This window comes from Lonchura striata, chromosome 8 (genome assembly GCF_050655825.1).
Source record: "Lonchura striata isolate lonStrDom1 chromosome 8, ASM5065582v1, whole genome shotgun sequence".
In the NCBI taxonomy this organism is placed as follows: Eukaryota; Metazoa; Chordata; class Aves; order Passeriformes; family Estrildidae; genus Lonchura; species Lonchura striata.
The window spans coordinates 8522851-8545868 of NC_140710.1; the positions used below are offsets into that span (position 1 = coordinate 8522851).

The following is a 23018-nucleotide window of genomic DNA, read 5'->3' on the forward strand; positions in this document are numbered from 1 at the left end:
TTTATTTCATCTAAATCTCACCAGGAATGACATACAGACTTTAGAGAAGAGTTTACAAGGTTTTGGGTGGGGGTCCATTTTTCCGTCTCTTTCCCACCTCAAGACGTGCTGGCTTTGTGTTTCCTTTCTTCCATAACATCTTAAAAGATAGGCAGTAGATTAGTGTGCAAGTTTGCAAGGTGTTTTATTTCCTGACTCTTTACTCCACTGACCCATGAGACTTCTTCTGCCATGACAACACCGATCCAAGAGTTGCACTAGATATGAGAAAGGATGACATCTGATGGAAATTTGATGCAATCCCTTCAGTCTTCTATAAAGTAATATTTATTGTATATGAGCACAAAATTTCTCATGTCTTGATGCAAGACTATCTGCTATTGATTTTAGAACTTTATCTCTATTATTGGTCTCATTCAAAAAACGGACTAAATGGGTCATGACCTGATATGATGGGTCTCACCAACCTGCCCTCTTCTTATGCAAGAAATCAATATTTGGCTTTGGTGTGAAGTATCTTTTCATGTTTTCCCTCCCAGGCCTGACCTCGGATATCCCTTTCACCCATGACTTTCCCAGAGAGGCAATTGAAGTAAGGTACACATTCATCAAAACATCTTTTTCATCTATTTTTTTTCCACCTTTTCAGATGGAGCTAACAGGGACTTCGCTGGAGGAACAAAATGCAAGTTGCAGTTCTAAACTCGACAGAGCACAGCCCTTCAGAAAGCCTTTTGTGACACAAAATGCAACCAGCAGTTGGGGGTGGGGAGAATAAAAGCAACAATTCTGAAAACCAACGACTCTCACAATTAACTGGTGCACATAACACAGCAGTTTCAAGAGAGCCGGAATCCCAGCCAAGAGAGACAAGGCACACATACATGTACACATACATAGACAAAGAGGGCTGGAGACCATGTCCAGAATGATATAATTGGTTTGCAGGCACACTTCAATCATTCCCCCATTTTATAGGCTGCCATTATTTAGCTTAATAGGACCTCAAAGAAAGGAAGGCGGAAGTTAAATGAAGTAATCTCCCACCCAGTCCTGATGTATTATACTGGCTTCCTTTATACTGACTCATTTGTACCTATAGAAACTGTTCTCAATGACACAGGGACATGGGATTATTATCAATAAAGGCCCTGACTTGACCATAGTCATCCATTATCATGAATGCCACTCAACAGCTTCTTCTATTAAGAAAATGAATTTAAAATTTAAAAAAAAAACAAGAAAAAGAAAAAAATTCCTTTTTTAACATAATATTTGTTGCCGTTGAACTCCACTGGAAATATATATACTGCAAACATCTGCTTTTACATACAGCTTTTGCACACTGATTTCAGAGAAAGACTGAAAGGCTCCCTTCAAGGTTTTTGCCTAGGGACACATAATTTAAATGAAGGTCTTTAATGCACCATGTCAGAAGGCCATCTTCATCTCTGTGATTCCAGGAAAGTGGAGGTGCTCCACTGCAAAGAATTTGGCCTCTTACATATATAAAATAAACAGTTGTAATGCCTGGGGGTCTCAAAAATAGTAGCAAGGATTCCTTTTTTAATAATCCTCAGTCCACTCTTTCAATAGCTAGACAACACATCACATCTCCCAGCACATATAATACAGCTGCTTTATGTTGGCCTTCTAGCTGTTCATTATTTCTGCTTTTATATTAAGAAATGTATGGAAACAAATGACCCTTTCAAACTGCTGATCTGTTTAAAGAAATAGCAAACAATCCCAAAGCCACACGGATTCTTCTACTGGCACAAGAATGGTGGCCCGTTGTCATTTCATGCCCCAAATGAGATAACGCTTTGAAACAACATTCATTAATGTTTGAAATCCCAATACAGAGCAATTTAATTCAAATGGCTTTGTTCTTCAGAAGAAACCCAAAGGGGAAGGCGGGAAGGCTAAAAAGATAGCTTAAGTCATATAAACTTTTACCAAAGAACAAATCAAAACATCTGAGGTTCATTCAATAGGGCTGACTGGCCTCAGCAAGAAGACAACCAACAAAGAAGCATTGTATTGTTCTGCAGAGTGAGGCTTTTCCAGGAACATCCCGTCAGATGCTTTCCAAGTGAACACCATGCAGCTGAGAGTAGGTGGATTTGAAACAGCACAAGATCAATAAAAATCCAGCTTTCCCTTTCCCAGGAAGTCGACTGTTAAAACAGTAATGTACTTGTCCATAGCATGTAAAACAGAAAGGCCACACAGAGGCTGGGCGTTGGGTTTCTGCTCGGTGTGTTTCAGTAACACGCACAGACGTTCTGAACATCTTCCCTACCCCAACCTGAAACCTTCTTGTGCCAAGTAGCCCAAGCCTTTTAAGCAAATTAACCTCTGATAAAAAGCAGAAACCAACCATATTTTCTCAAAGAACAAACAATCCCATTTCCTCCATTAACCTTGTAGAGAACTTATTAATACCACATTATGTCACCCTGTCCTTCATTCCAAAGGCTCAGATAATGGAGAATGGAAGATATCAGTAACAAGGAGCATCACTGATGGTGCTCTGGCCCATGAGAATAGAAAGAGGCGGGGGAGGGCATCAGCATTAAATGAACCAGATTCTGATGGACTTAGATGTTTATATTAATTATATTGTAGACCTATTACAGGCTGCTTTAGTTTTTAATGTGATTTGTTCTTAAAAATTATGAGTGGAAAGAGAGCTGAATAAAACCCCCTGATTCACATAACTTTTACATGCATCCGCATTTAGACCAACAACATGAGAAGCATGATCCAAGGTCTTGAATAGCTGCTGCATGAGGCATGATTCAATAGAAGCACTTCTCAAATTAGAAGATATGACTGAAATGGGATGTGACAGAGATCATTGGGACCCTGGCCACAATGAGTAGGGATGAGTTATTTACTCTCCCTTCCAGCACATCCTGGGAAACAGTGGAGAAAACAACAAAGAGCAGACCAAGAAGAAATGAAAGCAAACAGCTCTTCCCAGAGCACTTAGTGAAGCTAAATAATTCCTTGCATGGGATGCTGCAAAATGTATGTGGGTTCAAAAAGTGATCAGACAAACTCCTCAGAGAACAAAATCCCACTCCCTTAAATACAAAACACAACCTTTGTCTGATGTCTGCTTGAGCCTTAAAACAATGAAGGTCAAAAGAGTGATACTGGAAAAAAGACACCAGATGCTTGCCCTGTTGCTGTAATTTTTCTTTGACCACCCTGTTAACCACCACCAGTGTCTGAGTTACCATGTTAGAGAGGTCTTTGGCGCTACCTAGCACAACTAATCTGACATTATATGAAGCACCACAACAACAGGCTGTGTGTGCTCCCAGCCTGCAGCAAACATGAGATAATCTGGATTAATTCAACCCACCCAGGAAGAGGTTGAAGCTAAATTGGATTGTCTCATGTTTACCAGTGGCCAGAATACATATCCACAAAGTTATCTTACAGGTGGTCACCAGGAGCCAAGGTTCTGCAGGGACCACTGACTGTGTGCTACAGCCACACAGGACAAGACTTTTCTGTCTGTTTGAGCTTCCAACAGATCCCATCCAAGTGACAAAGTTTTAGTCATAATCTGTTCTTTGGGGTGCACCTTCCAGCCAAGAGATCACACGGATATCCCAGCCAATACTGAGAAGGTTCTGACTGGTTTGTGTCTTGTCTGCATCACTGGTTTGGGAAGCAAACACTTTTCCAGGGAGGCAAAAGCAGAAATCAAATCAGCTTTCCAGGTTAATTTCCAGTTTAATGTTTACAGATCCCAGCTCAGGCACCAAATTTAGCTAGGCCAGTCTCTGGTTTCAAGATGAACCCTCAGCATTGCTGCAGATTCTCAAAGGCAAATTGCTAGCCTAGCTTTTCAGGTTTGTCACATGAGTAAATGTTCTTACTTTTGAGGGATTAATCAGAACTTCAGGGCAGATTTTTTTCTTACTCTGGTAACACTGAGGCAAGGAATCCACACTGATGTTGGTAATCTCCCACAGGAATGCTACTGTGGGAGCATCTGCAAGTGATTAATACTAGAAAAGATCAAGACAAAAAGGTTCCAGTTGGTGATGAGGCTCCAATGGATGCTTCTGAGGTGTCAATAAGATACTGTCTTCCCATTTTTTACTTTCCTTTCCAGTCCATAGATATGAAGAACTGCCTGGAAGCATGAGTGGGAAAGATCAGCAACCCTGGGGAATGGAAATTAAGTGACAGATCCTTCAGTATCAACAGCCAGGTCTGCAAGCCCCTGTCTGTGAGTCGCATGGATATTCTTTATGGTAAGGGGAACCAGATGCTCATTAGCCAAAGAGGTGGCTAATATTCAACCAGCAGCATGCTGGTCTAGCTTTTAACCTGTGGATCTGACTGCCTGACGAATGGCAGTGGGACCCTCTAGCAGGGCTGTGTGGGAGTCAGGGACTTCAGCACAGATGGATTTGTGCAAATTTCTGGTTAGATTACTTGAATCCTGCATTCTGCAATTCAGGTTGGGTCTGCACCTGGAGGCAACAGAGCCGTTCATCTGGAGAACATGGAATCAGGCTGATTTCCACCAGAGGAGGTGGAGAGGGGTTGAAATAAAGCCAGCATTTTAAGCAATCAAAAACTTGGTTTTCTCATGGAGATGGATCCTCCAAGGCCTCTGTGGAGGGAATTCCCATTGACTTCAACACACAAGGAGAGCTTAGAGTAGCAGACCCCTGAACTTGGGTCAAAGTAATGAATGAAACCAAGTTCTGCTGCAAACGACATAAATCAGCCACATTCATTCCAAACCAGGCCCTGCAGCATGACCCTTAACCAACCTTTCAGTGAACCTGAGATATGGTTTTCAAATTTGTAATGAAACCTGAAACTAAGTGATTTTCACCTGGTTCTGGCTTTTACAGAAAATATTTCACAGCAAGCTTTATTCCCTAGGTGTGATCCCCTAATTTCTTTGTTAAATCCAACCAGTTCTTTGAACTGACAGAACCAAAAAGCAACCTTGTGACAATGATCTGAAATGCATTAAAATGAGTGTAAGTATACGAGTTCCAAGTGGATGCCTTCCATAGCGTTCCCCAAGGAATTTTCAAGACATGCCTTTTCAAAACCATATGCCTTTAAAAAAAATATTAAGAGAATAACGTTTGTGCTAGAATTTCATGTAAAAGTTTCTGCCACCAACAGCACCTCTGAGTTGTATGCTTGAGCAGGGCACAGTAAGGGAAGAAAAAAGTAGTGCAGATATCAATTATCTTGAAAGTTAATCCCACAAGGACAGTGATGGTCTGCAGAAGGGCTTTTATAGAAAACCCCAAATCTGGGATAGGCTTTGTGCCATTAATGTGGGAAGCTCTGTTTCAGATTGTCAATGTCTCCCTAAATGTCCTTCCTGAAGAAGGACTGACAGGTGCTGTCCAGTTGAAGCCCATTAACTGGGTATATGTCTGAAGAGAAGACAAAATGGATCTGCATGACTTAGCTTGTCATCTCCCTACAAGAGCATCATTAAACACCTAATAGAGTCAGGGGACAAAGCACTGAACTCAACTGCAGGGGCAATATCCTGATTGAAAAGCAAGACAACAAAACCCAGCAAAATTTATCCATCCTAAGAATTGTGCAACAGATCACTGAGGCCCCACATTCAATGCCCCCACAAGATTTCTAGTTCAGATGTGGTATACAGAGTCCCAGACTATCACTGAGTATTTATGCCAGCTGCCCAGAGATTAAGTCCTAACTACACAACACATGCAGGTGCCCCATCATTCCTGCAGACACGGAGAAAGAGGGACTGTAGGGTAGTGAGGAACTGGTTGGACAAAGTCATTGCATTGCTGTTCTCACCCTCCACTAACAGATCAAGCTGTGGTGGTTGGAAGGAACACTTCACACCCCTTTATAGCTCTGCTCATCTCAAAAACATCACTGAGCAGAATCCCCTCTTTTGGCTAGAAATGTAACATGTGATGCTGGAGCCATGTGAGGACAGTTACAAGCTCATCCCTTGGGGCCCAGCTGCACTGACAGTCACCTAAAAGGAAAGATGCTGCAGCATTCCAAGGCTTTGCATCCTACTTATTCTGAAAGATTTGCTCGATGGACACAATCTGATCAGCCACCCTTTGATCAGTGCATGTTTTCCTTCATGTTGCATTTCTAGACAGGTAGCATTGCCTCATGTTTGATAATATCCTTGTTATAAAGGACACAAACCCATGATTTACTCTGCAAAAAGCATAACGCTCACTGAAAATAGCCTAGGAAGGATATAGCGTCATACCTAACACTACATTAAGTGCAAACTGAGAACCTGATATATTTTAGGAAAATTCAGCACACTCTAGACTAATAAACATTTTACAATATTATTGCACATGTTCATTTCACTTTGTACAAATAATCATTCCCTTCACATCTAATAAGTCTGCTTGACACATTTGTGGCCTTATAAAAACACCTTCAAGGGTCTTGTTTTGAGGCATCAATCATTTATTTATACAAAGCTCAAAGACAATGACTAACAATTCTGATGGTATAAAAGCCTTCAGCTGTGATCCTTGTCTTGCTGTTTGTTATCTCAGAACTCTAAAATTATTTAAAGGAGATTTTATTTTAATAAATTTTTTAAAAAAGCTTGCTTTTTTCCTCTGGCAGCAGCATCAAATCAATCAAGGTGAAGGAAAAGACCAGAGCTATTTGCCTTTTAGTGTGTTTCCAGAGCTGGAAATAGAGTGCAGTTTGAAGCAGTTATTTGCAGTTTGTACTGTCTGCACAATCACTGGAGGTGCCAGAAGCTGGGAAAGCATGGACTGAAAATCATGCTTCCAGCTATCACTTGTGGGGATGTTTGGAGTCAACTTTACCCATTGTGCCAATACAGAGCTTAGCTTGACCTCACTAGAAATAAAAAATAGCAGACTCTGGTAGGATTTTGACACTTTTCTAGTTCCATGTGTAAAAGGGTTCATGAATCTGGGTACGCCAAAGCTGGTGCACGTTTCTGATCTCACTCCCTATTGCAATTTCACCTGCTTTTTCTTTCATCTGCAAGCAAACTCCACCTGCCCATCCCTGCTGGGCCAGACTCTCAAAGAGGAAAAACAAGACCACCATGGCACAGACCCATGAAATCACACTGATTTAGGGTAACAGAGAAGCTTATCTGCAGTGGCAGTTGTTCCGTGGTATGTTATGACACAACAGTCCTGCACTGGCAGAAGGGAACTGTCACTGACGTTTTTGTTGCAAGCCGCTAAAATGACGTTTCCATTAAACTCATGATAGCTGATCTATGCTCCCAAGTTAACCAAAAGCAGAACCTCCATTCCAGTTATGACCTCAGATAAATGTAAATTCAAATGAGGTGCCAAGGAAATACGATAGAAGTACAAGAATTATAAGCACTTACGTAACAATACAAGCATTCTGAAACTTGGTTTACTATTAAAATATATGTATAATTGACTGCATTTTACTAGGCCCAGATTATGTTCAAAGCCAACTGAAGTAGATTTGCAGATTTATGGAAACACATGTTAACTAGTTGTACAAGAACAGGTTTTCCCCCAAAGCCAACTCTCTCTCATGCTTTGTTACCATTGCTTTTAACATCACATGATGCCTGACAGCACAATATAAAAATTAAATGCTAGAAAATAAAACAGCTGCTGATTTTAGAAGAACTCTGAAAAAAACTCACAGCCTCTGTTTAAGACACAGCAGCGAGGTCACGCTGATGTTAACTCAGCTTTCACTTTCTCCAGGCCCAATCTACTCAATTGCTCCACGTACATCTCCAAGGGGTAAGGCAGAAAAACCCCCAAAACAGTTACTTGTTAGGAAGAAATTTCCCCTTATAAAAATATCCCTGAGGATACCCCTACTCAGCCTTAGCAATGTTCCCATCTTCTTGGAGGACATTGCTGCCAGGGAGGTTGGTCCATACTGGTTCCAGCTGGGACCGCCCTGGAAGTGCAGCAGACCCTGTCCAAGTGGTGCTGGGCTGAAGATCTGAACCTTCAAAACCTCTGGCCTCATTGTGCACTTGTAAAGATTTAAAAGGCCATTCTAGAAGATTATTATGGATCTGCTATTCTTAAAGATCTGCTCTCACCATGTTTACTCAGCCTTCTTTTTCATGCTTGTACCCACTTTCATTTCTATTGGAAACTTACCAGAAAATGTACAAAACCTGTATATCATAGTAAAACCCATTAAAATTGAGATTAATTTAGTCTTAAAGGTTAGCTCCATTTTCTAACCACTATTTCTGTCTGCAATCTGTCTTCATCAGACACTAATTAATAAGCAGACACAGCTCTGGAAAACTGCCTTTAATCTTAGGAAAGTGTAAATGCTCATGGTTACTAATGCAAAATCTCAGTACACAATTCATCAGGAGATTGGAACATATAATTTTCCTTTATAACAGCTTACTGATTAAGAGGACTAAAAGCACAGGTGAAGCTGAAAAGAAATATAACTTTAGAAGTTTAAATTATTTTGCCTTTTTTTTTTTTCTCTTTCTGCAGTGCCAATGCAGTTGTACTTTCCTAAGACATTTTCATTTTTTTCTCAGGCAAGAGGATTAGATCCTCCTGTGTTTTACAAGAAGAACCTTTGCTTGAAGTCAGGGTTTGTTACTCCTGATTTAGAATGGTTGAAGTCATTTGGGGATTAACCCCTACAAGAACTGTGTGCAGAAAGAGGGGGGAAGGGGTCTTGTGACAACTAGGAGGTAAAATATTGCTCTCCAAATTATATTTTTAATGATCACTTCCTTTCATAATGATGCAAGATTATATATTGACTGTGAAGAGCTATTTATGTGCCATGACTAAGATACATTTTCATCAAACATTTATTTCTCATGCCTAGAACTAATTTGTATTTGATTAAAGGTTTTCTACACGTTTACAGGAAAAGATTATTCACATTGGACTGCTTTTCTCGACAAAACAAAACAAAAAAGTTTGCAAGTCTTGCCAAAAGAGTGGTTTTAAATACATCTCTTTTTACTCTGTGCATCACAGTAGGGATTTCTTAATCAGTACCATGCTGGGTAGCACAGATAAACTGGCAGCTGGGCTAGACCACAGCAGCAAAAGACTGATGGTGATCCCTCTTTGGAAATGCCCCCTTTAGTTGGACCTGAAATTGCCATCTGAGTACACCAAGATCTACAGATCCACAGAGAACAAATGAGAAGATGCTTTAGGACACATTTCCCTATCAAAAAGTGTGGGGGCAGAGGGAGGGAGGGAGGGAACAATTATTTAATTCTTGAAGACTTCCAGTGCTGACCACTCCATCTCCTCCCCAGTTATTCTGACAGGTACTAGTTGTTCTCTGCTTTCAGCCTCTTTCCATGGTTTCTTGGGCGAACAAGCTGTGCTGATTTTCCAAACCATATCTGATAGGCTGCATAGGCTGCAACATTTTCTTTCTCCCTTCAAACTGACAAAACTTGGAGTTAAAAAGTGGTTTGTTCAAATCACATCTGCCTGCCCAGGCTGAGCAGAAAGCATCAGTGCTCCTTTCTGCACAGAGCAGATTGCCAGATAATATCTCTGCAGTCGGTCTTAGGGGAGGCTGGAGTAAACCCAAAACACTGAGACACACTGCCCTCAGCACCTGACCAAGCACTTGGACTGAGAACCATCTACTTTTCTTCACTCTCCCCAAAAAACTGGGAAAAGTAGGATTTGTATCCAGTGACTCCAGAGGTGTGGAATCCAAGCCTAGTCATTTGGGATCCCACAACAGCCAGAAGGGAAAATTACATTCCTCAGAGCAGCTTCAGGACTTAGCATAAGAAGGATCACCCTGAAGAGCTGCAGTCTTTCCCCATTGACTGTAGGGGAAATCTAAACTAACCAGGGCCAGATGCCTCCAACTAAGGTGTCTCTGAATTATGCACAACCATTTCCACTGCAATGGGATTTCTTCTGTGCCTCAGTTCCTCAGATAATCTCCACAAAGACCAGAAAGGTTTAGAAAATCAGCACATCCAAGGCCATGATGTACCTGAAACCCAAAGGACATCACATAACAGTGGGTCCATGCCAAAAACCAAAAAAATGGGCAAGTCTCATAATTTTTCCACCTCTTCTTTCCCATTGTTTTTTTTATTCCTCCTCTCATCTCTATCATCACTCCTGCTCTCTGCTGAAGGAAAGCTGCAATATGTCAAGCACATGGGGAAGGATTATCTGAAACAGCATTTAAAAAGAAAAAAAGGAAAAGCTCCTCTGAAAAACGTTTTAGTTATTAAGACACTTGGATTTTTCAGTATAAATAAATTTATTCGTGAGAGCACTTAAGACAAGTTCTAAGGTTAACAAACACTGCACTATGCAACTCACAGCTGTGACAAATATTTAAGAAATCCGATACAGCATGCCTAAAAATTATTCATTTGCAGGCCTCGTTGCTTTTGAAGATCAACTGTTTTATTTGTAATTTTTGACATTTTCCTTCTTTTCCTGTTTGGCCTGTGAATTTGAAAGGGTTGTAAACACGTACTCCAGCTCTCTGCCTGAGGCACTGGGCTGTTGTCAGCATGCCAAAAAGAAAAGGAAGCTGATAGGTCCTTTGGTACATACCGATATGAAAGCCTTGTAAAGATAGTATTTGTTTGGTTTTTTTGATCTGACTTCGAATCTGGCTGTAGTACCTACCCTTCAGGGAAAAGCAACTTTTAAATAAATGCTTCAAGATTGTGCAAACATTTCAGTAGTTTCAGAGTCCTGGTGTTCTGGGTCAGGGAAGGAAGAAAATACATGTCAGTCAATAGAGATGGAAATGATAAAAAATAGTTAAAGCCACAGCCATAATTTTTTCTGGGCTGGGTGACGGGTTCTTTCGACGGCCGCATCACGTGCTGCTTCACTCATGTGCCTTTTGGCCAGCCTATGAAGTGCACTGTGGATTTTATCCATGTGCACACACATACACTTGGAAACAGATTAAAAATACACAGTCCTTTCAAACGTATCACCTATCAGTCCCACAATTTGCTAGTGCTGCAGGATCAAGAAAAAAATATAAGCTTGCTAGTTTTTCCTGTTAGTCCTCTGAGTGTTCTGAAACGGTTATTTCCTTCTATTCCTTTGTTTTAGCTACATTTCTGCATTTTTTAAAAAAATCCCTTATTTATTACCTAGCTCCTGAGGGTCCTGGCTCTCTGCACATGAGTTGCTGCACCAACATGTAGGTACCAACAACTCCCAAATGGGAGCTTAGGGCTGAGGGAGCTAATCCTGCTGATCAAGCACAAGGCAGAGCCTGTTCTCCTTGGAGAGCTCAGAAGCTCGAGGGCCAAAAAGCAGGAGAAGAAGCAGAGACAGAAGCAAGTGAAATGGCTTGTTCAAGGCCACAGAGCAAGCCAGTGATAAATGTGGGAACATGACCCACATCTTTTGGACCTTTATTACAGAAGAATAAATCAGCCATTTCTCATTTGCCTCCCGTACTTTCCCAACAATAACCCTTCTACCTTTCTGCAAATTGCAAGGTATTCTTACAGAGGGGTGTATTTTTCAGGGCAAGAGAATCTGCTTCTTACACCATGGTGGTTAGAGATGCTGGGAGAACAGAGCCCATACTTGGACACAAAGCAAGGAGTCAGAGATATTACATGCACCTAGAGAAACATAGCTCCCAAAATACTCTATACCAGGCATCAACTCCTTGATTGCACAATTTGATCTTTTTTTCCTTTGTGGATCTAAATTTTTGCTGCTGATTTTTAATACTGAAAAATTGAAAGGGCTTTATCTGTTGGTTGGGCTTGATCTGTACTAGAAAACAACCCTGGTACATTTGAGTTAAAAGCATGATCAAAGTAGCAGGATAAGCAGGACAAGAGAAGGACAATCTGAAGGCACAGGGACTCATTACCAGCTTGTACCAAAACACACCTAGACTCACAGATTTCACCTGGTGCTAAGCCCATCATATTAACAACATGCACTTTTCCCTAGGGAAAACCAGCCCTGTGAGTCCTGAGAAATATTCTATGACAGAAACACATCACAGGGGCTTCTGCCCCCAGAAAATTTGCAGTTGAGGAGAACCAGAGTCTGGTTCTCTGAGAATCTGAGAAACCAGCAGTAAGGCAAAGATTTGAGGTGCAATAGAGGTTAACCAAGAAGAAAAAGGAGGAGAAACAGAGGTGCAACTGTTAATGATTCTTCAAATGCCAGAGGAGTGGCAGGGTCAGGGTTTCCCAGCCCTAAGACCACAGATCTTCACTCTCTTCTTTGGAAGAGGAAAACTGCCTTTTTTCCCCTTGTTGGCGGCTTCTGAGCATGCAAACACTGGAGGCCAGAGCAAGGAGAGAGAGAGGGGAGGAAGGAGGACAGCTGATACATCCAGCACATCTTTCCCTGTCTGGGAAGCGCTGGCTGCTGCCAAGGGGCCAGCACAGCCTCCAGGGACCCACCAGCCCTACAGCAAACTCGGGGCACTGCTGCCTACCAGCTGGAAAACCCACAGCAGCCCAGGTCTTTACACTGCTGCTGGACCACCAGGCCAGCTCTGGGGTGTGTTTGAAGGGAATCTTTCCACGCAATAAAATCCTCAGGCCGTTACTCCTTGGATGCTTGGCAGAGCACTGTTGTCACGTTTTCATGGCAATAGCAGCCTGTGGGAGGTGGGATCCCAAGTGGAGATAGTTATGGGGCTGTTATATATTTGCGGCACAAGTCGGGTGGGGTTTTGTTATCCAGCGTCTAACAGGGCAGTGTGTCCTCTCCTCAGCCTGTAACTGCCCCAGAGAAAGCACTGCTCTGCTCTCTCCCCTCCTTGCCTCTGCTGCCACACATCCATCCTGCCAGTGGCTGGGGTTTGGGGGAATTTGTCTCCAAATGGGAACCAGATTGGAAAACGGATTAGCAGGAATAAGATAAAGAATTAAACCCAATCAGCAGGCGACCGCGCTTCTAAAAGGCACAGATGCACGCGATTAGCTTGCCGCATGTGTTCCAGTCAGATCCCAACATCAGAGATGGGCTTGGAGAAAACCTCAAATCCCTGAAGAGCTTGCCGGGGCCCAGGGACATGCCTTTGCACGTCAAGGGCTGGGCACATCCCCAGAGCCATGCCTGGGAAGCACAGGCTTGGGCAGCCCTTTGGTTCCTCATCCCCCCAAAATCACCCTCTTGGTGCCCTCCACAGGGAGGGCAACCTCCTCTGCTCACTCCAGCAGTAGGAAGGCATTTCCATGCCCCCAGCATTGCCTGTGGGACACAGGCTGAAGAGGACATGAAGAAAAGTTAATCCCACTCTCACAGTGCCTGAATAAATCCCAGACTCTGTTTAGGGAGGGGGGGCTGGAGAGGAGAAGCAGAATTTTTTTCTCCTCCCCACCCAAGTCACTGAGTGAGTCAGGGGTCAGGGAACAGGGGTGATGGTCCAGCTCCACCCGCTCCCCAAGCAAGGCCAAGGAGGGTGAGAAAATTTAGGGAAGGGCTTCCCACCTCCAGCTGGACGAGGTGATGACCGTTTCATCATGCTGAGAAACGCTCCAGCGTCTCCTGGCCTCACGCTTACTTAAGATCCATCTGAAAAGTAAATATTGCTGAGAGACAGAACAGCATCTGCACACTATCAAGTTTTCCTGGATCCCAGGCAGTTCTTGGGCTCACCAGCTTCAGGGGGTGGTTTTCTGTTGGGTTGATGGGGATGGGATGGGGGACATAGCAAGGAAAGAGTGGGAGAAAGGGATTGAGTTCAGTGGAAAGGAACTTCTGATTTTTGGGAAGCCCTTTCTCGCTGGCAGAGAATCTCCATCAAGTTCTTGTTGCTTCGATATTTGATACAGGTTCATGAGTTCAGTAGGAAAACATGAAACCAGAAAGGGCCAAATCCTGACCCCAAACAGGCAGGGAAAGCGCTAGCCCAGCCCAGGGAGTACTGTAATTTAGCAGACAGACCACCCTATAGTTCACAGAACAATAAAATAATCTTAATTCTATAGGACTAAATCCCAAGCCCAGCATGGCTCTTTCCAATTGGTGACAGTGGAGTTGGGCTGTGTGGTTTGCAGCCCTATCAGCCTGGGAGCTCCAGACACTTTGCAAACATTAATTCAAAGGCAGAAGTCAGCTGTGAGAGAGGGGACACTTCTTTCACTGCTTCACAGCTGGGGAAGCAGAAGTCAAACATCAACCTGAGTTCCTGTGTGTTAAAGCAGACTTTCTGCTGCTTCTGGACAAAGCCAGATTACAGCCCCCAGAGCTTTCCCCAAGTGACTGGGGCAGATTCACAAGCAGCTATGTGTGCCTACCCTTTATCCAGCCCCCTACTCTGACCAGGGTCAAAAACCACCTGTCTGAAAGGACAATGTCAAAAGAAATGCCCTGGAAGTGGTAGGGGGTGGGCCTTTACTTGTAGGATGGTTTTCCCCAGCTCTGGAGTAGAACTTCAGCAAAGGAGGGTTTAATCCATTGCACTGAGTCACTAGGCAGGTGTGAAAAAGGGCAACATCGTGGTAAATTGCAGCACTTCATCTTGCAAACTTGACACAGCTTTGTCATGTCTGGTCAGGGGTTTATATTTCAGTCTGCCCCCTCAAAAGTTACACGTTTTTGGAGTTTCCTTCCATGATGTCTGTGTAGCCTTATGTACACGCATGGGATCATCTCCAGTGGGTTTCAGTCCAGTGGTTAATCTCAAACCTTAATCTCAAACACATCTTTATCTATGTAGGAAGACCATAAAAGGTTCATCATACCTATTATGATGCCTTCTCCTGTTTTTAATCCCTTAATGTAAATAGATAGTATTGGGCATGATTTAAAGAAACTGAGTCAGATTAGTGCATCCTGAATGTCCTCATCCCTCTCTACCAAAAGAAAGTGGTGCTGACTTGTTTTTATTTTCTGTCTTTCTCTGGCACAGAGGTGAATCACACCTCAGGTTCCTGTAAGTTTTCAAAGAATATTCACCAAGGAGCCTCTGTGAGGTTACGGCTCAGTCACCAGCAGGCACCTTAGATGCCTTTTGTGTGCTGACCTAGGAGCACCAGCCTCCAAGAATTTAGGTCTCTCTTTTTGCTGCTCATGAAACAATTTCCTGGCACTGACAACTGGTATGCTGTGCAACAGCAAGATCACACATGGGGTGGTCTAAGGAGATAAGCAAGGACAGTTTTGAAGGGAGAGAGAACATAATTGTAAAATAGGTTTGATTAGGGTGGATAAAACCCCACCGCAACTCCATTGTAATTCTTGATCCCAGAGAACTTTACAAACATCTACTTTCCCTCCTGCAATAAGTTCCCCCGGTAATCAATCCTCTGAGAGCAGCAGGATTAGATCCTGCATTCATGATCTTGCTGCCTCTCCCTTTCACCCTGCCAACCCTCACTCCTGACATGAGAGCCCCTAACACAAGTGGTCTTGCCCAAACTCTCTGATTTGAGCCACAAGACTGGGGCTAACTGCCCCTTTCCTCCTCTCCATCCCAAGCTACCCCGAGCTCCCAAAACACTCTCACCCCCAGTGAAAATACTCCACCTCCTGGAGCCCACGCAGCCACTCCAGCCCCAGTTGGTCAAATCCAAGAAAAAGATTTGTTTAAGCTTTTTCCAGCATACATTCCACTGCAGACATTGCTTTTAATAAAGGCTGCACCACAATCCTTTTCATAATGGCACGGAGCAATCTAGCAATATCCTCCTGTACTTAGAAAGTGAGTTAATGAAGGAATAGGTTAATTGAAACCGACTTCAGTACAGAGCACAAGCGGTTGAGCTGAAACGTGGCATAAAATAGAAATGAAAAGAAAACCCAGCTTCTCAGCCCAGCCTGTAGCTTTCTGGCCATACACGGAAAAGAATTATTATTTCTTCTTCGTCTTCTAATATGTTCAACAGTAAAACCACCAATAATATGAAAATAAATTACACCTGGGGCAACCTTATATTGCACTAACAGTCTGGCTCTGATTAGCCTTGCCTTTATCATGCATGCATCGTATTAGTCCGTTTCAAAGAATTCGTGGAGAAATTCATACTTCGACCTTAAAACAGAGAGTAAAAACACAGCTGAATTTAATTACCCACTGACCGCATGCACTGGGTTAGGTAATAAAATATAGAAGCAGTAAGATATGTAATGCTTTATTAAGCTATCTCAGATACAAGAGCATGCCTGGCAATTATGCCTGAAGGCTACTGAAGGCTACTCAGAATCTCTGGCAGACCACCCAAAGAGAGGAGCTAAACAGAACCTGGTCCTTGCTGCACGGCAAAGACATCCATAAATAATGCAGCTATATGCAGGCAAAGTGCCTCCTTGCTCCTATCTGCCTTCAAGTCCATATGTTTATCAAACACACATTGCCCTGGCATCCATGAATTCTTCTCAGCCTTGCTCAAGATGTGTTTTTTTAACGCTTTCCCGGTGCACTCTTAAGCCCAGCTTAGGCCCCAAGTTTATGAACGTTTAAATAAAACAGCTAAAAATTAAATAAAGCCCAGAAATGGCAGCATGGGAAAGGAAAAGCCAAGCCTGACTCCCTTCCTTGTTCCTAAAAGGAAACCTTAGATGCAGTTAAAGTGGATGGGTGAGGAGAGAACCAGTTCGCAGAACCACTCCACAGATAAGTAAAATATTTAGGAGAGGTGAGAAGGCAGGGAGGGAGGGGAGAGAGCAAATACCATCCTAATTCCAAAATTAATGGCTTAAAGAAATCCAGAAAAAGGCACAAGCTGCAAATACGCATCTTCCCATGTCCATGGTTTCAGATAGTAATTTTTTTAATTTAAAAAAACAACCCTTCCTCTCTGTTTTATCCAACCACACACTGCCCAAAACATGTAAACTAACCCTAATAGAACAGAACTATACAAAGAATAATGAAAAGTTGCAATAAACAGAGGAAAAAAAGCCCATTGAAAGACACATTGCCAGGGAATTGTACTATAAACTGGATAACCCAAGTTTATAAAGAGATTCACATTTTCAGGCCTCCATCCAGACAAGGGGCCCAGGTTCTGGGTTTCCAAGGGAAAAGACAGTTGTCTGTCCTCCTGTTCCTGCATCATTCCCATAACACAGAGTTGCAGGGTGCCACCAAGAGCTTGTTAACCCAAATTTCAGCAAAACCTTGAAGGCTGGAGACTAGGCAACAGCAGAGAGGCAGCAGAGCCAAAGGCAAGGTGAAAAATGGATGAGATTTGCAGAGATCGAGGCAGATTCTCTGGCAGGAGGGGAGCCTGAATCAAAACCTCATGTCCAAACCTTCCTGGTGACCACCCCTTTTTCTCTTCTTCCATTTCCCTTCTCAGTTGTTGTTGGCTTAGACTACAGACAATTTAGGGTAGGAAGACTTTTGCGTGTGGCTGTGCCATCCCTGGAGACACCACACTTGGTTGGAGTCTACAGGCTGTATATAAATACAATCACTGTCATAAGAATCAAATTAGAGAGGGATCCAATATTCACATCTAGCCCCTCTTACTCGTAACCAGCTGAACCCAACTTGCAGATCCCAGAAAATTTCCACCTCTGGCAATCTTCTTCCCTGTGCTTGCCATGTAGGTCTGCTCTCCTCTTTTCCTGTGACGGGAAATCTGTTTCTTTGTGTACTTAGGTTTAGGTTTTTTAAATTTTTAATAGGAAAATGGGTCCAAAGCAAAATTTGAATCAAATATTTCCAGAAAAAAAAAAATTCAAAAATCCCCAAAGAAAGAAAAAGCAGTCCCAAGTTTGGGTCACTTTTTCCTTTCCCACATGCCCTGGCATTTGTTCATTTGCTGTTCCTCTGCTTTGCAAGCTATGTGGCCAGGATCAGAGGCAGGCTTTCTTAAACATATTGTGGTGTGAAAGGCTGCTCTGTATGGATTTCTGGCCACCACTCTCAGTGCAGGATGAGTTGGAAATCTCCAAATATAGCTAACTCTCAAAGACTTTGACAGCAATGTTGGAGGGGAAACACAGAGCTCTGGAAAGTGGGCATAGTCCTATGTCCAGGAGCTCATGAACATCCATGGCAAATGGGAACTGAGCAGCAGCCCTATCAAAGTGACACCTCTCTGGCTGGATCAGCATTTGCAAGGATCACAGCTTGCCCTGCAGTGCCTGCTAGCAAAGTTAACTGATAAATCTCCCAGTCCACATTCCCCACCACTGAGCCAAACAGAGAGGGACCACTCAAATACCTTGTCTGCAGATGATGGAGATGAGGATCCAGGGGTCTACATCACGAAACTTCCCTGTTCACAGCAGAGCTTGGGAGTTTCCTGGGGTATTATATTTAACATAGGTTTCCTGAAATTTGTCCCTAGTGCTTCAGAGCATGGGGTTCAGAGAGAAAAAACAGAACTTTTTATACCAGATCAGGAATTCTCGCAGACAACGTCTGCACTGAGCGCCCTTGCAACAGGCAGCGGGGGAGCCCTGCTCATTCACATTCTCTTTATAAACAGTTGTTTATTTTATTATCTTTATTTGAAACAGATTATGCAGCAGAAGACTTCTGGAAAAATCTTTTCCATCTGACTACTATTTTTGGCAGCATACAGTACAGGATAGAAATGCGCTTGCTCGCCTTTGTTTATTTGTCTTTATCCTTAAGGCTGCAAACGGGGAGAAAGATATACTGGAAGTAACTTCAGGAAAAGCCTGTGACTGTCTATGTAAGGACAACTAAGGTGCAAATCAAAAATCTTTACATAGGCCCATCTGTAGACCACGCACACAAGACAGAATTAATCTTTGAGAATTCATTTTTGCCTCCATCCTACATCCTTTCAGAGCTTTCTGTAGGAAAAGAGCTCAAAAAATCCAACACCAAACCCGACAGTCTCTATGATCAGAGCTGAAGGAGTAGCTGCTGCAGAAAGGAGCAGAAAACTGTGCTACTCTGATGGGAATTAAAATGAAGGGTGACAAAGACATCTCAAGAACTGCTCCACTGTGATATTCCTGCACTACAAGGAAGCACCCTATTGAATTAAAAGTATTTACAACTTTTTCTAAAGAAATTATCCAGAACAGCTGTAGAGAACAATTAAGATAATATTTAGCTGTAAGTGCAGTTCACAGGTAATTTTCCCAGGCATATTCAATCTTTCCCTTTTTCACTCCCATTCAGCACAAAAATGAAGAAAACACACAAGAACAAAAAAAATCTTTTTAATAGAATTGGGGAAATATTGCTCACACTAGAAAATTTACTTTGAGAGAGGAAAAAGGACTGAGTTTCTGACAAAAACATTTATAGAAAGAAAACTCCAAAAGCCTCAGGGTTCCCCTTCCCATGTGGAACTTCTGAACCTGTCTCCATGATGTAGAATTTCTTTATGGAACATGAACACACACATCCATAAGCAGTCAGCAAAGCTTCCACAAAACCTGCAGTGCCCGTAACGTCTCTATAAAATTTTCACTTAAACATTATTCATTGATCTGCTTGTAAACTTCCCAAACAGCACGTCGCCTAATTAATCATTTTTATACTAGATGCAATTGTGAGTTTAAGCTGCAGAATGGTTTGCTGTGGCTAATCACATCCATGCACTGAGCAAAGATGGAGCTGTTTGACAATTGAATATGAAGGTTTAATTATTCTATTCAGAAACAAAGTTTTCATTAGAGAATCCCAGAGCAGCTGGTTACGGTAATGATGTCCCTAGTGGAATTACAAACAGGATGAAAAGGGTTGGACAGTGTTATTTGACTTACAGCATCGCAATGTTCATTTTGAAAGCCATGAAGGGTTGGATAAGATTCTTTAAGTTTCATGATGCTGGTGCCAAAACTCAGCTGGAGTGTGTTTTCACGACACTATCCGCTTCCTATTGTTTTGCAAAATGCTTTTTCCACCTTCTGAAAAGAGCTCAGAAAACAATTCACCTCAGAGTGAGGATTTTCTGCTAGGAGGAGCTACTGAGCTGAGCACAAATTAGATGTCCTCTGGATCCCCGTTTTCCATGACCGCATGGAAACACAGCACACACAGCTTCACTTTCCCACCTCCAAGCTCTTTCAGGGAGCAGAGGAAATAGGAGAAGGTACCAGTACCATTAACACTACCTCATATGGCACGTGTTCCCCTTGGTGCAACCCTACCCGTGTCACGCAAACGTGGATATTCGAGGATGTGTGTGCCACGGCACGAGGAAGTCCTCGGTGTAAGCTGGACTGGCTCCAGCCCCACATCACATACTGCCCTAATGACTTTGTGTCTCATTGGGAGCGAGAGAAAGAGGAGGGGAACCAGTCCCAGTGTGAGGGACGAGCCCATTACACTTGGCTCTGCCAGGAGGAAGCTGGAAAAGGAAAAGGAACCAAACAAAGCTCCCTGGTCGGTTACATTCCGATTCAGGACTCCCAATGAGGCACCGTGGCTTTCCAAGGAACCTTCCCAATGCCATCACAAGCGTTTCTCGCTATAATTCAGTTCAGCTTGTCCCAATCTATTCTTCTACAGCAAAGGTGATAAAAAATGAAGTTCTAGATTTCTGTAATATGTGTCCATCTTTCCAGAGGATGGGTGGGAAAAAGGAAATAAGGGGTTAGTGCAACAACATAAAATGTCATGAGAAATCCTTTTTTTTTTGCAGAAAAAGCTCTTTTCTCTGCATAGCTCCCTCAAGCCATACATGCTAATGTCCAGAATTAAGTCCTAAAATATAACATCTCTATTGAATTCTCTTCTTCTTTGTTGCTCTCCTTGCAGGACTTCCCTAAATAATTCATGTCCCAAATGTAAGCCCACCATGAGAAGAAAAAAAACCAAGGGGTTAAAAACCCTCATGAAGACATATATCCTGCTGAGCCACCAGAGAAGCTCCAGGAACATCAAAAACAGAACCAACTCCAGTGAGTTCTGATGTGGTTTCAATTTTGGATTCTGTCATTGGGAAAGTAATCAGGTCAATCAGAAATGTGGTGGAAACCCAGCTGAGAACATGAATTACTGCACATTCTCGACCACCCAAGACCAGAAAGGGAAAAAATCCCCAGAACTATATCTTAGTAATACTACAGCTTTTATCATTAGGATTAAAATTAGAATTGCAGTGAAACTAAGGAAACAATACAGATTTGTAAATGCTTCCCACTGAAATCTTCATTTATTTTTTAGCTTGTGTGTCCTACTGCTGTATAAAACTACTGAGAAAGTTCAGTTAGGGCTGAGGGCTGGGGGTCACATCCTCAACGGATGCAAATGTGGAACAGCTCCAGTGCTGGGAGGGTTCAGCCCTTTGTTGAATTAAATTCCAACTAGAGACTGAATATTTTTTTCTCCCTCAGTTTACAGAAAAGTCTATTTGGGGCATTTGTCTAAGTGGATGTGATTCCTTTTACAAGGATGTTTGGAAATGAGAAACTGAAGCACTGAAGAGGTCCCTCAGAAGATTTGTTAGTGTCCCTTTTTTCCTCCATAAGCAGCTGTGAAAATAGTCTAGCTGGAACAAACATGTGGATTAAAATGGAGATATTTCACAAGTGCAACCCTTTGTAGCCAGGCTCTGCTCACCATTTCCTTGTCAAAAGTCCCACTGAATTCCCAAGAGCACGACAGAGGAAAAAAGAGTGAGTAAAGGAGAAAATTCTTTCTAGGCAATGTGAAAGGCTTGGGTAGGGCCCACAAACACCCTCCACCTCATGCAGATTTGTTGTAACCTCATAAAACAATTGGACCACACTTCAGGTGAGAAGAAACAGGAATGATTCCTCTCTGCTGTAAAGGAGCTGTCTGTGAAACTGGCCCAGTGGAGGCTAAAAATGTTGGAGAATAAGGAATGTGAGATGCTTGAAATGCCAGAGGTAAGTCAAAACCTGTGTCCCAGGGAGCCAGATTTCAGGCATTAACATCAGCCACAGAAGTGTGAGACTGTCACTTTCAATTTGGCCTCCACAAAGAGAAGCCAAGGTATGCAGTGCAGACAGCGCAGAGCTACATGAGCCAAAACCCGAGTCCACATTTCACCCTCTTCTATTTAATCCAAAGAGAAACCAAAAACCTTTTTTGATTTTTGGTGAGGGTGGTCAAGCACTGAAACAGGTTGACCAGAAAGGTCAGACACTCAGCACCCAGGTGGGCAGTGTCCTGGGCTTTGACTCGATCTCCAGAGCGGATCTTCAACATCGACTGTTAGTGTAAAGGCTTGGCTTTGGTGCTGCCTCTAAAACAGGCTAAAGAGCTCCCTCCTCTTGAAGAAATGGGCAAGAATATTCTCTGAGGACATAAAATGACCAGCAAACTGTCTCCAGACTGCACAGATGAGTGAGGAAATGCAAATCCTCTGCTCCATAAAATTAGTAACACAGGACTCAAATACTGCAGCCTCCAGCTAACTGCAGCTTGTCGAGCTCCAAGGACTAGAATATGTGGAAAATTTCTTTTTTCTTTTTTTGTCTATCTGTTTTTAGACAGGAGCGTGGGGAACTGAGTAGCAGGGTCATGATCTTTTCATCCTGTGGTCTGCCTCAATCTAAACACTGGCCACAGTGGAGTCCAAAGCACGTTTCGCTGTGGTAATAAAAAGATTGTGGTCATTTCAAAAGCAATTAAGGTCTCATAATCGATTATGCTTTTACCACAGCCATCTTCACCCTTGAAGCACACACCCAAGTAGAGAGAAACTGATGGACATTTTCATATGCCCCACATGCCACTCTAGAGGCTTTTCTTTCTATTTCTGCCTAGTCAGAAAAAAATCCAAAAATCTTTCAAACATTCCAAAAATCTTCCAAAGCCAAAATGTTATAAAGTCAAAACCTAAGAGGGGACTGCTTTTACTGTCTCATCACTGTCACAGAAAATGTGAGGGAGAAGGCTGCAGTGGCTCTAGTCATTCATAGCAGAGATGCTCTCATTAGAAGAGGATTATGGCCCTGTGGCCAAGATCAACCAATAAAGTTGGGGTTTGAATCCACAGACAGGGCAAATTCCATTAAGGCACATCATCCTTCTTTCACATGGGTGGTGTGTGTGAGCAGCTGCCATCTCAGAGAGCAGTGTGGTGTCTTCACAGCCACTTCCAGGCAAATGAAACCATGTTC

The 23018-nt window shown here is 42.8% G+C and overlaps 1 protein-coding gene across 1 annotated transcript in view; it reads right to left on the reverse strand.

Moving 5' to 3' along the window:
* Window positions 1-23018, reverse strand: part of FOXD2 (forkhead box D2) — a 279469-nt gene that overhangs the window by 173928 nt on the left and 82523 nt on the right. The window contains 1 exon segment of the mRNA XM_085585677.1: window positions 1-23018. This exon segment is cut by the window's left edge and continues 14418 nt beyond it; it is cut by the window's right edge and continues 51920 nt beyond it. The gene's annotated coding sequence lies outside the window, so the exon portion shown is untranslated.